This window comes from Sebastes fasciatus, chromosome 10 (genome assembly GCF_043250625.1).
Source record: "Sebastes fasciatus isolate fSebFas1 chromosome 10, fSebFas1.pri, whole genome shotgun sequence".
In the NCBI taxonomy this organism is placed as follows: domain Eukaryota; kingdom Metazoa; phylum Chordata; class Actinopteri; order Perciformes; family Sebastidae; genus Sebastes; species Sebastes fasciatus.
The window spans coordinates 10,914,607-10,931,215 of NC_133804.1; the positions used below are offsets into that span (position 1 = coordinate 10,914,607).

Sequence of the window (16,609 nt, forward strand, 5' to 3'; positions counted from 1 at the left end):
TAATGTCTGAATTAGGTAAGTGATAACAAAGATATTTAGAGTAAGAAATGGAAACAAAAGCATGAGTGTGCAGCTCCAGTTTCTGAACATGAATCGATTGGTTCCATTAAAATGATAATGTTGAACCAGCTCTGTGTCTCATTGTATCCCATGTTTGGTAGTAGACCTATAATTAGGAACCCCTGACTAACTATTATTTTACACACAGTGATGTCACGCTCTACCCACGCCGCTGCCCGCTACAATGAACCTCAGCCTCCCGTGTTTGCATCACCAAAAACAATGCCGCCGAAATTAACGGTTACATGTCATTGAGATTAAATGACAATGAGATGCCCTTGTGTTTGGGGGTCACGTGAATAAACTCCATGGTTTTGTGTTTATCTCCTCTACTGTCATATACCTGCAATTACGGGCGCTGCCATTAACAATTTAGCTCTGCAAAGGTGGGTACTAAATTTGTTGATAAACCACGATACAGTATGGCTGAATGACAACCTGTAGCCCAACTTTGACTGCTATCTCTTCAACTCATTTTTCATTTCCATGGCAACTAGCTGGATGTACTCCGTTCTCTTCTAATCCTTTCTTTCTCCTCATTATGCTAATTAAGACCAACTCATAAGGATCACACCAATAAGTGCTCTTTTCTCTATTTTCTTCTCTCTTCGCTCCTCTTTCCCGCCGCGCTTTACTCTACTCATAATCACGATGGCTGACAGTTAGGAGCATAAAAACACAGTTTTAACCCTGCTGCCATTGATGTACTGTTCACGTTGAATGGTGTTAAAAGCTGATTTCATAGCAAATTAAATGTTAATTTTACCCTGCATAGCTAAGCACCAATTTGCTTTTTTTTTGTGCAAATATATATGCGTGTCTGTGTGTGTATTGTACCTGTGTAAATGTGCTGTGTGCGCTTGTTTGAGCGCCTGCGAGCGTGTAAGTGCCAACATGCCTGTGTCCTAAATGTTCATGTGTGTTTCAGGAGATATTAAGCAAACACAACTCCCTGTGAACTCTTCACAATTCTCACAGGGCAACTTTTCGAGCAACAGAAGTGTTGCCTCAGCACTCGACTTTGATCAGTAGATAGCGTTTTATTGCTGCTTTTCCTTTTTTTTTTTCATGTGTTGCTGGGGATGTTGCCAAGTTATGTTGGTTCTTAATCTCCACATATACCTTTATTTAGCTTTGTTCATGCAAATCTGTAATCAGAAAGATAGAAAAGAAATCACTGAACGTTTTGATGTGTTTTTTGTCTCCAGGCCTAGTAAGCCTCCTGTGGCTGTTCCTCTTCCTCTCTCTCTAAAAGAGGGAGAGGGAGAGGACAGAGATTGCCACTGGGAAGGAGTGATGGCAGACAGGAAAAGAGAGACGTCAGATCTCTGTGAAAAAAAACAAGGTGTGCTCACTTCTTTCTTTATCTCTCTGCCAAAAATAAAGCCTGCGTTTTTCTCAGTATTTCCCTCCGACTTTGCAGCCCCCGAATGAGCTAAATAGCTTGACAACATCTGTAAATTACATCAAATTGGAATGGAAAGGGGCAGTTGACATTTGCGTAGATTTTTGTCAATAAGCATTGTCACCCCTAAACGCCCCGTGTTTAACAGAAGCAGACCTTGATTTAATTACTGCTCTAGATCCACATCTATCCACTGTCACTCACACAGAAATGCCAAAGAGGCAGGGAAAGCGTGATTGGGGGGTGGGAGGGGGAGGGTTTGTTGAAAATGCCACCTCCTTTGACTTTTTCCACAATTACAGAATACCACACCGATCTGTGGAAAATTATTTTCGTCGTGAAAAGATGACATGATGACATGAGATTGCAAAAAATAACCCCCATGTATAATTATGCAAAATTCACCAGGAGTCTAATAATTAGACATGTCACTGAATTATCCTCAAATCCCAGGTTGTTTCGCCCCTGCTGCTTTTTTATTTTTTTTATTTTATGTCTTTTAATATAGTTCAAATTAACGCCCGGTACTTTTTAGGGCACTAATAATTAGGGCTGTCAAAGTTAACATGATAATAACATGTTAACGCAAATTAGTTTCTTTGACGCATTAACGCAATCGATGTTTCGGAGGTTGTAGTGGGCTGAGTTTTAAAGCTAGAGTGAAGGAAAGTAAGGAATCCATTGGTACCAACCATGTCATACTAGGCTAGTCACAAAGGAGGGTGAATAACGCTCCAAACATACGCTATATTTTGGCAAGGAAAACTGGCATGGCCATTTTCAAAGTGGGTTGAGCATATTTTTTTATGCTAAATGTAGTAACTGTGAGGGTTTCTGGACAATATGTGTCATTGTTTTGTGTTAATTTATGTCCAATAATAAATATATGCATACATTGGCATAAGAAAAGCAGATTTGAGTATTAAATACTTGGTACATTTTTAACAAATGTTCATTTCATTTGCCAATAATCGCGATTAACTTTAGACAATCATGTGATTAATTATGATTAAATATTTCAATCAATTAACAGCCCTACTAATAATGTCTTATTTTCTTGTGTTCATTTTCTACTTGCTAACATATGGCTCTTTGGTTACAGTCGTCTAATTTCCATGTTTACCATTGAAGTCCTCAGTTAGTTTACTCACTGAATCAGCTCTGCTCTCCTCTCTGTTTGCAACTCACGCATGCCTACAGGGACCAAAAGCATTCATTCCCCCCACAGCTATTCTTAACATGCTCACTTGCTGGCTTTAGTACACACACACACACACACACACACACACACACACACACACACACACACACACACACACACACACACACACACACATACATACACATAGAGAGAGAACTCAGTCCTTGCCAGGGGAAGGCAGGCAAACTTTCCCCCAGCGCAGCGACATCTCCCCAGGACAGGAAAAGTAAATGAACAAGAGTGATTTGTGTGTAAGCGTGGAACCGAACACACAATGTGTTTTTGCCGTAAAGCTTTTCTGTCAGCTCGGAAAGGCTCTGAGTGCGCGCGGCCCATACAAATAGGCTGCCCCGGGGCCCGCTTCCTCTAATACGGCACAACTATCAGCAACAGATGACAGAACGGGGAGGAGGAGGGTGGGGGGTTACACGGAGAACGAAGCAAAAGCTAGATCACCCCTAACAGAGGGAGACAGAAGGCTGGCTGGGGGTAGAGAGAGTGCGACTCGGAGGGATCAGCAGACAGACGTACAGGGAGCAGGTTGGCAAATACATTAGAATAAATGACAGAAGTAGCAAAACGGATTAGAAAAATTTGAGAGTTTAGATAAAAGGAGCTGGAAATACACGTGAGGAGTGGAAAGGCAGCACTGCGTGTTTACCGTGAGAGGTCACATGTAATGAGTCTGTGCATTAAAGGTTGCTGAGAAGAGCAGTGTGGGTGTATTTAATAATGATATGTTATGAGAGACGAAAGCCAGAGACAGAGCGACTGAGACAGCAGCCCGGTCTCACCAAATGGTGTATGGATGACACAGCGATTTGTAAGTCATTTTAAGTGCAATAACAACACCGTTCTTGCTTTTGGAGTGTCATTTAACGTCATGTTGTCTGTACTGACTGCAATGTGAACACATCTGCGTGAATATGCTACGCTCAGAGCTGGTGACGTAGAATAAAAAAAGAGAGAAAGACTGCTTATGGTGGGCGGGAGGGGAGGTCTTTCAACCAAGAGACCGTGTTTGTGTCCCAAAGTGTTGTTATAGAGTTATTTTGAAGTTAAGTTAGTTACATATGTCACGTTGTTTCTGTACGTATTTTACTAAGCTTTTGAAATTGATTTTTTAATGCCAGAATCGATATATTTGCTTCATTTGAGTCTATGCGGAGGTAGAAGGAAGTAACCGCTTTATTATTGTAGTCAGAGTAACGTGATGTCATATCCCTTCCGTATCGGCCAACGAAAAAACAAACAGCAGCGAGCCGAAACGACAAAGCAGAAATGGATATGACCTGCACCTTCACATTTTAAGTGGTAAACACTACACATACAGTAAATTATGGAAACACTTTGGGTGTCACACATTGCAGGAAAAGCAGAGCTAGACATCATGGCTTAAGCTGCAAGCCAGCTGTCACTCTCATCTCCGTGGTCAAATCAGCCGATGGTGCAACTGTAGAGCACCCATACACTGACATTAATGTGAAATGCATTCAATCGGCCCAGATGGAGCTGACCATGAATGTATAAAGAGAACGGAGCTGATGGGAGAGCTAGCGATGGACTTGGCAAAGTTAGCAAAGTATATACACTATGTGTGACTACGTCCGGTTTTCAAAATAAGGTGTTAAAAAAGGGAACTGTATAAAATTGATTGGATTATATTCACCAGAAATTAAAAAACATTACATGTCCCCTATAAATTAAAAAGAAAATACCACTAATTTATGAGGTAAATGTCTTTATGATTTGATTTTTGTGTTGCTGGAAAATACATGAATAAATAATACCCGACAATGACTGATATATTTGACTTAATACTTAAAAATCGGCACCCAAGTATCGTGATAGTATGAGGTAGGAGATAGGTGAATCGTCCCAGCCCTATTACTTTAAGTTCAACCACGATGTTTTTTCTAAACCTAACTAAGTGGTTTTGTTGCCTAAACCTAACTGCGGCCGTTACTGTAGTTTTATTACTTAAAAACCACGACCATTTCCACGATGACGTAGCCTTAAATGACACTCGAAATGTCCTTAAAATGTCGTGCTATTTATACGCCTTCCCATGAGATCAGGTTGAAGACAGAGAAAAACCACACAGAGAAATGAAGGCAGAAGAGATCCAAACGAAATGATTGACAGAGCGAGACAGACAGATAGATAAAGGAAGGAAGAGATGGAAAAGGAGAGACAGGGGGAGACTGAGGGAGGGAGGGGGGAGGGCATTGCTGGAGACCGTGCTATGACAACCTTTACAGAACTCAGCATGCCCCCAGATGTACAGCTGAAATGTCACCGACAGTAAGCAAGAGAATGTGCCACTCATACACACACACAGACATATCTGCACCACACAGCTGACAAAAATCAAATCGTCTTTTAAGTGCACCACGGTGACTGAACATGTGGTCAATTCTGTGGGAAAATAACACTCAAATCTAGATGATGTAAAGACATCTCATCCTCTGTTTTGCCCAAAAAGTCAACTCAATCTGTTCTTTTCAGCCTCCTCTATTTGATTACTTCTCTTTTCAGTACAGCTGCTAAGTAATGAGCTGCATCCAGTTTTATTTAACACTCAAATTGGGCCATTTCTAACCGGGATTTCTATCAGAAGTCTCTCAAACACTCGAAAAAACACCTAATAAAATAAGCGACATGAGACTAATTTCACAGCACATGAAAGAATATTCAAAAACGAGCCCCGTGTGAGTCATGCATGGCTTGTATCAACTGCTAGTGTGTGTGTGTGTGTGTGTGTGTGTTTTGTGCCGCTTGTGACGAAGTTAAGAAGTGCCCCACCTGCTTGAGCACCTTTTAATGATTATTGATGAAGTTGCTCAGTTAAAGAGAAAAACAATTAAGACCCTGCCAGTGCCAGAGTCACAGCACTAATGAGCGGCAGCGTGCTCGGGCCTGCTCGCCGGCGTACTGCTGACTGGTGTGTAAAACCTAATGGAAGCAACACTTGTTTTAATCGCACCTGAATCCTTAAAGGCTCGAGGTAGCTGTCACTGTCGATGTCTTTACAGGACTTTAGCTTATGAGGCTAAAGCAGCGGCAGATGGGCGAGGGTTTCAGGGAGCGCACGGCAAGCCCTCGACTGTGCAGCTCTCCGGAGCCCGAGGGTGGCGGCATGTGCGGGCGGCTTTTCGCATCTGCTGTTTACATATGGGCAACCTGACCCTTCCCCTCTCCCATGAGCACCCGAGGAACTCAATGAAAATCTTCAGCCTCTGCTCAAGACGACTGCCTTTGCCTTCTGCAACATTTCCTGTTTCTTCACTGTCATCTCCTCTCTGCTCTCTTGTCTCCTATCCTTACCACCAGTGCTTGAAGTGGAAAAAAACACAAGTGCCGGTACTCCCCTTATTCACATGTTGGTGTGTGTATCGGCCGGTATCAGCAATTTCTTACACCTATTTATTCATTCTTTCTTCTTTAAGCATTTTATACTGTGTCAGTTATAATCTGTTGTGATTTTATTGCTTTATTATACTTGGGCTATGCGTCTTCTAGAGTTGGCCTCCAATATTATTCCAACTGATTATTATAGGGTTAAGGTGGTGTGTTTGTATATAGTGTTAATACTCAAAGTGCTTCCCTGCATAATTTGTAGAATCTCTCTATAATATATTATAGGATGTCTATAGTCTGGATTCAATAGCAGACAGCCAGACAGGCAGGTATGCATGCAGAGCTGAGGTGTGTGAACTATTCATTCGGGTTGCATATTATGCAGCAGGATAAAGGGACACATTTTGAATTTCTATAGTGAAAAAAGGTATTAGATATTGGATTTTTTTTTTCTCCCCCAAGAAAATTTTAGTTTTTTTTACTTAAAACTATGCAATTTTGGGGCACAGCTATAGCTCACCTGATAGAGCGGGTGTCCCATGTACCAAGGCTGAGTTCTTACCACAGCGATACAGGGTTTGAATCCGACTTGTCAACCCCTCTCTCTCTCTTTACCTTTCATTACTATTTCTCTCTATCAATAAAAAATAATCAAAACTGTCTATTTTTACATCATTTTCTATAAATCAAAAGAGCAAATTCAGAAATTGTTAAAAATGTTTCATTAATTATATTTCTTTACATTATTTTACGAAAAGGACGTGAACATTGTACCGATAAATTACAGCACCCTCGTTCTAGGGATGTGGCAGTGAGGACATTTTCCCACCAGTTAATAAACTTGTGACAACACCGGTATTACTGATTACACCGGACAATTTACAAGAAAAGATGTCAATATGTGTAGCGCGCTTACTTTGATCTTTAACGTCGGGCGGCTGTGTGTCTGGCCTCTACAGTAGAGCTTTTGCTGCAGGGCCACAGGTTTCCACCCGGTGCTGTGCGCCGTGCACACCGACTGGGAACGCTCCAACCTCCTCACGGCAATTACCCCATTAACGTTATGGTTCCCTTATAGCATTGGGTATGAATCCGACATATTGCCAAATAGCCGCTTTTGCTTTTTGCTTTGATACCAAATCCTCCGCCATCGTCTTGTCTGTCATCTCTTTCTCGTCCCGTGTGCGAAATCGTACACTGTGCTGAGACTCCATACGGAGCAGACACTTTCACTTTCAGTTTTTAGCGTCCGTCATCCGACTATGTGTTGATAACACGGCAAAATTAACTAAATTGGTTTTATTTTTGTAAAAAAAGCAAAACGACTGTGGAGGCGGTGGGTATGTAATGTAATCGGTGTGACCACGGTGTGACCATGGTGTAACAAAGGTAACACCGGTAACACTGACTACTGCGGTAGGCCTACTTCGTTCTTACGCCCCCTCCCCATGCTCCACGTTTTTATAATATGCGATATTGATTACATGTCAGTTACTGTCAGCGTCAATTTCAACCATGGAAAATAGGTTGGAGGTGTGCGAAACCACGTAAATAGAGCCAGTGCGCGCAGCCTGTTCGCCTGTTCGCTGAAGCTTGGAGCAGGTTAGGACATCTTCAAGGGAAGACCTGAAACAATCTGATGTTTGCTCGTTTGCATCGCGTTCGGTTAGGAAGAGGTTTTATGAGGCGCGGCGCAAATAAGCCGGTGCTGCGCCGTTACGAATCGCCATTATTAATCTCACAGAGAACCTGACATGGAGAGGGCAGAAAAGAATACCAACAGCTTGTAAGAAGTTCCGGTACGCAAGAAAAAGGTACACCATAGAGTAAAATGTACTGCTTACCACCATTTCTTCCTCCCTCGTGCTGCATCCTTTCCCATCACTCCTTGCCTCCATTGTTTATTCCACTACGAGCTGATTCCATGAATCCAACAGCAGCTTTTTTTTTTCATTTGTGACAGAACCACTGGCTGGCTGACCTTTCCCACCTCCAGCTGTTTCCTCCTCCCCCTGGCAACGCTCCTCTCATCCTCTCTCTCTTGCATTCTTTACGTCCATCTACATCCACAAAATAGGGCCAGGGAGTGTCATTGTACTGCACCACATGTGTGTGTTTTTGCCAAAAAAAGAGAAAAGAGTGTGAGTAATACAGCTAGAGGGACAAGCGAGAGAGAGAACAAATAACATCGTCCTCCAAAGAGCTGCGTCTGAGAAACATTAGCTCTTCCTCCGTGTGTGTGTGAGCAAGTGTGTGAGCAAGTGTGTGTGTCACATAGACAACACCAGGCCTGACTGGAGGATTAACAGAGCCTGTATATAAGGGATTCGCCATCTCCACACATACACACACAGTCACAATCCTCAGCTGGATTTGTGCGCATCATTCTGTCTTTTTTACTGTCCGCTCATTCCCTCGTTCTGAACCCCAATCTCATCTAGGAGAGGATTTATGAGGGGGGCGCACCTCATCCCTCCCAACGCAACACAATCTCAATTGGACTGAGAACAGCCTTATTCCAAAGCAGACATCCATTAAGCCAAGGTATTACTGTAATACAAATATCAGACGACTCTATCTCTTCCCATCTCCCTCCGTCTCTCTCATTCAGGCCGAACATCAACGAGAGTGATGTATATCAGATTAAAAACGCTGCACAGCAAAGGCCTTATATATTTAAATGGAAGAGCCGCAAGAGGATGTAGGTTAGTGTTCGGGTGGTGATTAGGTTTGGGTCTTGTTTAGGCTCTATGTTGAATTATATCAATAAATAAGTGTAATATAGTCCATAGATAGCTCCTCAAGGCTGATAGACTCAGTAGACAGGGATTTTAGCAATCTAGTCGCCTCATCTCCCACCGCCCCCCCCGTGTCTAACTTCCTCCCCAAAGACTCTCCGATCCAATTACCAGCCAGGCACGGCTCGGCTCGGCACCAACTCTGCCAACCCGGGTGAACTACGTCTCCCTTAACGTTCCCTTCATTCAGTCACTCTACCTTTATCTTTGCTTGGCTCTTCGTTTACCCCGCTATGTGACGCCGTCACGCTCTGTCAGCCCGCAGCGCTGGGCTTTTTTTTTTTTTTTCTTCCTTGCATTGTAACATAGTGTGTCTGTGTATGTGTGTTTGTCAGCTGTGCAGCTGAGAGGGAGTTTCAGGCTGATTAAAGAGATGATTTATAGGAGCATGATGTTGGAGGAATTCCCCGATCGCTCCTCAAATCGCGTCTTCTCAAATGAGCTCTCTCCACTCAACCACAGGCAACCGCAGAGGAATCTCGCCCCCCCCAAGACACATGCATACATACACACACACATAAATCTTTACACACATCACCGTGCAGCCGCGCAGCTGAGGAATAGATTTTTTACCTCCAATCAATGCTGTTATATCCCTGAGTCACTTTTGCACAAAGCCTCTGACATGATTACCGTGGTATTTTTGTACTACCTGTACAATCTTTAGTTCCATCCACTGCTTTATTAAAATCTGAAATGAAACTAATCTTCAGATAATATCTTTCACAAATCAGACACCTCATATCTTACCAAGACTTTTGTTCCATTTCCATTATGTTAAAGGCCCTGAAAACCTATTCCCTCAATAAGCTTCTTACCATCAGTACTGTGCTCCTACAGTACATGAAGACGGTTTGAATCATTTGGGTTGTTTTAATTGAGCGTTTTCTAGATTTGTGTTTTTTTGTATGAGCTCCTCACACTGGTTTGAAGTGGGCGGGGTTCAATTGGAAAAATTTGATGACACTTATTTCCATGCACCAATCCGCCTCAAGGTTGTATGCCTCCGCCAATCTCTCAAACTGCAGTTTACATCCAGGTCTGTCCAAAATGTCATCACTTCATCATTTTATCCTGTTAGACATTTGTATAAAATAGTCATAATAGAGTTCTACAGGAGTCCGAAAACACGGAAATGAGTTAGCATTTTAGCTCTTCCGGTTCCCTCGTCTGGAAGTCAATCGTTTTTTTTAATGGGTTTTTAGTAAGATGACTGAAATAAGGTCTGTGGTTAACACAAGCTTAAGAGATTTTAACGTTTTGTCCTACAACATAAAATACATAAGTAAATATCCCACTTGTGAATTTTGAAGCCTTTATGTGTCTTAAAAAAGGCGGTTGCTAACAAGTGGCTAAATGAGACTACAAAACGTCATCACGCCGGCTCGTCCGCCTATACAGCCTCGTTGTGTATACTCGGGCTCATGCGACTGTTCTGTAGTTTGTTTATAGTCTAATGTTAGCTTTTTACTTCTGGCGATTGCATTTACACTTCAAAAATCATAAAAGTGGTGTTCATTTGTGGAGATTATTTTAGAGAACAAAACGTGTAAGTCTCATAAATGTGTGTTTGCCACAGAGCTTATTTTCTGCAAAAATCTAAAACCCAGTGGAAAAATCCCATTGGGTTTTTGTCGAGGGAACCAGGGCGATGCTACCTTCCTGACTGGCCTATAAAAATACATCATCCCTAGAGCACTCTATTAGCATATGAATTTGTGAGTTCTGGCCAAGAACGTGTTTTGCGAGGTCACATTGACATTGACCTTTGACCACCAAAATCGAATCAGTTCATCCTTGAGTCCAAGGACGTTTGTGCCAAATTTGAAGGAATTCCCTCCAGGCGTTCCTGAGATATCGTGTTCACGGACGGACAACCCGAAAACATGATGCCTCTGGCCACGGCTATCGCCGGCGTGGAGGCATAAGAATTATCTAAATCTGATCACAGTTGTCCTAATGAAGCAGGATAGCTGAGATTAGCTGTTGGACTATTAATAAATAATACCTAACAATGTGTTTTTTCATATTAACTTTAACCTTGATTGCTGCTTATTAAGTCATTAATATTTAATGTTATAGAGAAACATCACACGTTTTCAGACTCTTTAAGTTCCATTACACTGATGAGAACACAAACACTTTTTTCCCCAGTGTGTATCTTTCTGTGAACGTGTAATTCCCATAATTTCTGGGTCACAAATATTTGCAAATGCCTCTCACACTTCGGGAGACATTTAAACTGACTCTCTCGCACACCATTACTGTCTGTGATTAAAAAGTGCAAGCAAAGGAGTAGGCCTACCGTTAAAGTTCATAATATAGGCTTGGAACCCACTGATACTCCCAGGTTGATCCAAATGTCTTTTAATAATAATAATAATAATATCACTTAACGACAACTACTGTTCAGTATTCAATAAGCTATTTTGTGATTAAATGTGGAAATTTGCCTTTCTGTTGTATCCCCTTTTTCTCATATATATCCTCAATCTAGTTCTGCACCAGTTAGTGATTTCCTATATTTCCCAGGAAGCCTTTTGACATACTTCAGAAAACGTGCCTGGGTTGATTATATTCAACGGGATTATATGTGAAGCCAGAGAGGTCTAACGCCAATAGCAGTATTGATGACATTAGCCTTATATGAGCAAGAAAGCCAATTTTCAGTCAAGAGAAATGAATATTTAAAGCCTTTATTCTCATTGTACTGCAGCTGCATTGCAATGTGGACTATACATATGTATGTAAATCTATTCTATAGACTATACCGACATATCAGTAAAAATATTTTTGATTCTGAAGGTGTGATGATATTGATATTTTAGATGTCTATTGTTTCTGATTACAGCACTGGAATATATCTATGTGAAGTCATATTCTGTAAATGTATCATCTACAGAGAATACAAACCACACACACCAACGAACAAATAAAGATCCTTTTCAAAGACGGTTTCTTAGCATACACAATGCACGAGAATCAAGCCGACCAACAATGGTCAGCAAAGCCCCGATTTTTTAATGGTACTAAAGATTATCTTTCCAGATATTCCTGTGGTGTGAGGTACGTGAGTGTTTTTCCCATCCCCCGATCTGCTCGGAAGTCCATCCTGCACACACCGATTTCGCATATATTAAACATGTTCATATTGGACATATTTACGATCGGATATCCTGTTGTGTGTGGGGAACCCAGAGGACAGCTGATGACGCAGTCAAGTGGGAAAAAACAATAGCCAATTGGGAACCAAGCTGACTGAAGAAGGAAGGACAGCAACCGCAGTCATGGCGGCCGCGGCTAATGCAAACACAAAGCATGAAGTAGTAGTAAGATAGACCTCAGAAATGGAAAACCAACATGTTGATTTGTGTCAACAACACAAGTATTTATTTAACGTGTCTCCATGAATTCATCCATATTTTTTTTTCTTCGTGAATTTTCAGTACAAAGTAGTGCAAAAACTAACATCGCTAATACTTCCTGCCCGTCGTTCGCCATGTTTGTTTACACCAACGTCACGTTTGACCGAGAGATATTTTGCAAGATTTACATTAATTCATGTCGGGACTCTTGTTGTTCATGAATCTGTTAGAGTGTGGTGTTCTGTTTTGGCCAAATCCTTGCTCTCCACACATTATAGGAACCAAACTGTTGAATTTATCATAACATGTGGGGTCTCTCACATTTTCAATATCTGTTAAGATCTGAAAAATCTTTTAGTGTGGGCCAGCCTTTAGTCTACCCACTTTGGAAAGTCACAGGAGATCAGGACCTATATATCCCATCATACACTGAGGACACAGGGAGACTGACTGTTTTATAGAGAGACCATTTCAATTCAAATCCATGGGGGAGTTTAGAAGAATCCACATTAATTGGCACGTCTTTGGACTGCAGAAGAGAAATAATGGACAGTAAGGAAACCTACATAGAATCCCACCGATGAGCCATCACGTAATCTCTCTTCATTCAATGCCAAATATCTCTTCTATCAGTCTAATATCCACTGAGCAGAGGGACGCCGCTCTTTACTGCAGTGCTAATTTTCAATCAATAGCTACTGTCTTGTTACGTTGTATAACCCATATAAGCAAATTACGTGTTTGATGGGCAATATATATTAAATATATTAAACGTAGCCAGTCGCTTCAGGTAATTTAGTTCTACAGGGAGAGCAGTTCGATTTCTGACACATTGGGAGTGTTTCTTTTTCTCCTGTTTTTCTTTTCCAGCCTGTTTTGCTGGCCTGCAGAGAGCGAGAGAAAGGCCTTGAATAGTAATGAGTGTGTGCTGTAATGCAACTTCAGTTCAGTTGAGAGACTCATTAACAAACTCTGATGATTTATTTATTTTTCGCCGCATCACTCTCAGCACAGGGGTTTTGGCTGATGTTAAAAAAATGTTATCCCCTCTCAAGGTTGCGCTTTCTCGCATTTCCCCTGATTCCTCTGCTTCTTCTTCAAAGTAATTGTTTCACGCTATGGCTGTATTCAGGCTATGTGAGTTATTAGCTGAGTCCTCCGGCAGGAGTGTGGGCTAAATGGAACGGTGTCAAGAGGCTGGCTGCCCTGCTGTGTGTGTGTGTGTGTGTGTGTGTGTGGGAGGATGACTGGGAGTAAAGTAACAACGGCCAGTTGAGCGCAGTGCGAATTTTAGTGTCTGTACATGCGTCTATCACTGGGATTTTCAAATGCAGCGCCTCGGCATCACAGTTCAAGCCAAATGTCAAATTCCGATATACCGCGTAGCCCTTCGCGATGCTACTCAAATCGTAGTGTATTTTTGGTCAGTGAAAGCGTGCTGTTTTGAGATAAGTGTGAATGTATATATGCATGTGTGTGTGGGATGGCGGGGGTATGATGTTAAAGGAGAGAGGTCTGCAGTGACAGCAGGAAATACCTGGAGGGTAGAACAGGGAAAAAAAGAGAGGAACATGTTTGCACACTGTAGGGAACAAGATGTAAAGATGTAAATATAACACATGAACACATACTTCAATGTGCAGTCGATAAGCTATACCGCTTGAGAATGTACATATAAGCCAATCGCAACACATAGAAGCTGTTTCTGACCAATTACATGGCAGACTTTTAGGAATGGACGGCGTCCCCTTCCCAAAATAGGCAAAGCAGGGTTGGTTGAGTTAGCTAAACACGCCATGTGCTGTTCTTCTCGTGTCAGAAATTGGACAGTTATTTGGACAGGTTTGCGCTGCGCTTGCCGCTGGGTTCCCGGTGTGCTGCGCACAAAGTTTGACCAGTTTGAACTGGCCTTTGGAAATAATAGGTTTTCCTTCGCGCAGTGGTGCCGCGTTGTCTAAAAGGCCTAAGAGACGGGTATTGTTGAAAATGACTGATTTTAACAGCTGAATGTAACTGACCCTAGATATGCTCCCAAAGATTAACCATTCCAACATTATAAGGATTATATACTTACAGTTTATAAGGATTATCAGGATTTAGACTGACAGGATTTAAGATTTGAGTTTGTTTTTGTATGATTTGTTTATTTGAATAGATATTCGGTTTGCAGCCCACACAATTATTGCCCATTTTTCAGGTTCTGAATATTATATTAGGGAAATTTTAAGTTTAAAAGAGCACTGCACCAATTTAGCGTTGCACTTCTACTGTATAACATTGTTGCACTCATCATGGGAAGTTTTAAAAGAATGTCAGAGTCGTTACAGCAGAACCATAGATACTCTTGTAGCCCGTCTACCCTCTATGTATGTAGATGGGGCCCTGAGTTCTTTAGGGTAACTCTGATTTACTTAATGTTATTTATCTTGGGTCACTATAGAAATAATTGAGTGTACTAACCCTTTAATACATAATGTATAAGCACCACAGTCTATGCAGGCTATATACCCTTTAACCTCTGAAATAATAAACACACCTAGAAACCGTTTTAAAATAGAAATAAGTAATTTCTTACTTTAATTGTAATAAAAAATAAATAAAACAATATTAACTTAAACCTTAAGTGTTTTTACTTTTGTTTCTTCAAACAAAGTGTTAAACAAAGTTCCACTTAACAGCAATAACACTGTGCATACAGCAATATTCACATACTAAGCCGGCAAAATATCAAATCAAATCGTTGCAGGCCTGGTTCGCTGCTTGTGATCGTTGGGACCAAAAACATAGGGGTCACTTCACTCCAACAGGAGCATAAACAAAATAAAGCAGGGTGGTGGGTACCTTTCTTGTAGTTCTGTGGTTCTCCTTAGATGTTACCAGTCCATAGGCAGGTGTCCATGAGCAGGAGGGCAGCACGTGGGCATAATCACAGAGTTTGGTAGTTATCCAGCGTTGCAAGAGGAACTCTGAGCATCCTGGATGTCTCAGAGCGCTATCTGGGTGTTGTCTCTAGCTTCCAGGTCGGAAACAGTCCAGACGAACCTACGTGTGTTAGCTGGGTTAACTAAAAGCAGCAGTCTGTTCACCTTGCTAATTCACCTCTCACTTGGTTAACGAGCGGCCTCATACAGGTTACAGCGGAGCAAACTTCGGGTAGAAATTCTCTGTAACTCTGTCACTGTGAAAAGCATGTCCTCTTGGAGATTCTCTAGTTGACAAACTCAGACATGTTTAATACAAACTTGTTTTGCAAACTTTGGAATTCCACCTCAAAACGGGCGCATCACCTCGTTAACTCTCTCTCTCTCTCTCTCATGCCCTCTCTGCATGCACACGCATGCCAGCCAATCAACAAGCAAATCACACGTGATTAGATACACAGAAAGATACCACTCTATCAAATTAAAAGCTTCATCAAAGTGAAATAAAAATACATGCATGCATATTCAATATGCATCTTAAAATTTTTTAACCCATGACCTCAGCATTTTAACACACAATGAAAATTATGTATTTTAACCATGCTTTTTAATAAACCTTATTTATTTATGTATTTATTTATCACAGACAACTATTTATGTATGCATAATTTTAACTGGGCTACACCTTTTTTGTATTCCATGCATTCTTCTTTGTTGTCAAAACCTGTTGACTACATTATCCACATTGCAACGCGGAGATGTGGGTGTGTTACACTAGTAGTGGCTAATGTAGCCTCGAGTTGTAAGCCTCAAGCAGACAAAGCGGTGGGCTACAGAGATCTGGTAAGCTCACTTCTTTCTTACTCCACAACCCCATATTGACCCTGCCTCAAGTGACATCACTTGAGGCAATTTATCAGACTTCGGCTTTATACAAGTTTTTTTCATATAATTCATTAGTACTCCCCAAGACTTGTAAACAAACTACGAAATAGGTGGGATCTCCCTTTAAAAGTGCTAAATGCGAGATTTAGAGAGAGCATTTCTATTGCCTCCGCACGGCTCTCAACATGGCTACGACTGAGCCGGCGGCTTGCAGCTAATGGTGTTAACAGTTCTAACAGTGGAAACAACGGCAAAAGTGCTGAGAGAGCTAACAGTGTTAACCTGAGTGGGAACCGGAGGGTGGATGCTACACTTCCGCGATAACGCCATCAGTCGGGACGACTGGCGGCCGTGAGGTAGCCAGTGGGGCATGCTCACATGCACGAACATGCACTAAAAGTATGCGGTGATGTCAACAAAGCACGGAGAAGCTTACAACACACACAGAGGGAGAGCGACTTCATTCTCTGCTCAGGTAGACATTACTCCTCCATATCTAGCAAATAGCTGTTCACTGCTATATTAATGCTCTGGATATCGTATAGAGAACCTTTAGGGGAATCTTGTGCTCAGCAGAATTAACGACTTAATTTACATTGTGATAAATATTAATA

The 16,609-nt window shown here is 41.6% G+C and overlaps 1 protein-coding gene across 16 annotated transcripts in view; it reads right to left on the minus strand.

Moving 5' to 3' along the window:
• The window catches only part of tenm2a (teneurin transmembrane protein 2a), a 248,142-nt gene that overhangs the window by 207,828 nt on the left and 23,705 nt on the right, over positions 1 to 16,609 (minus strand). The window contains exon 1 of one of the 16 annotated variants that reach the window (XM_074648054.1): positions 7,871 to 8,009. The exons of the other annotated variants lie outside the window; for them this stretch is intronic. The gene's annotated coding sequence lies outside the window, so the exon portion shown is untranslated. Of the gene's footprint in view, positions 1 to 7,870; positions 8,010 to 16,609 lie in introns of those variants that run through there. 16 annotated transcript variants of the gene reach the window in all.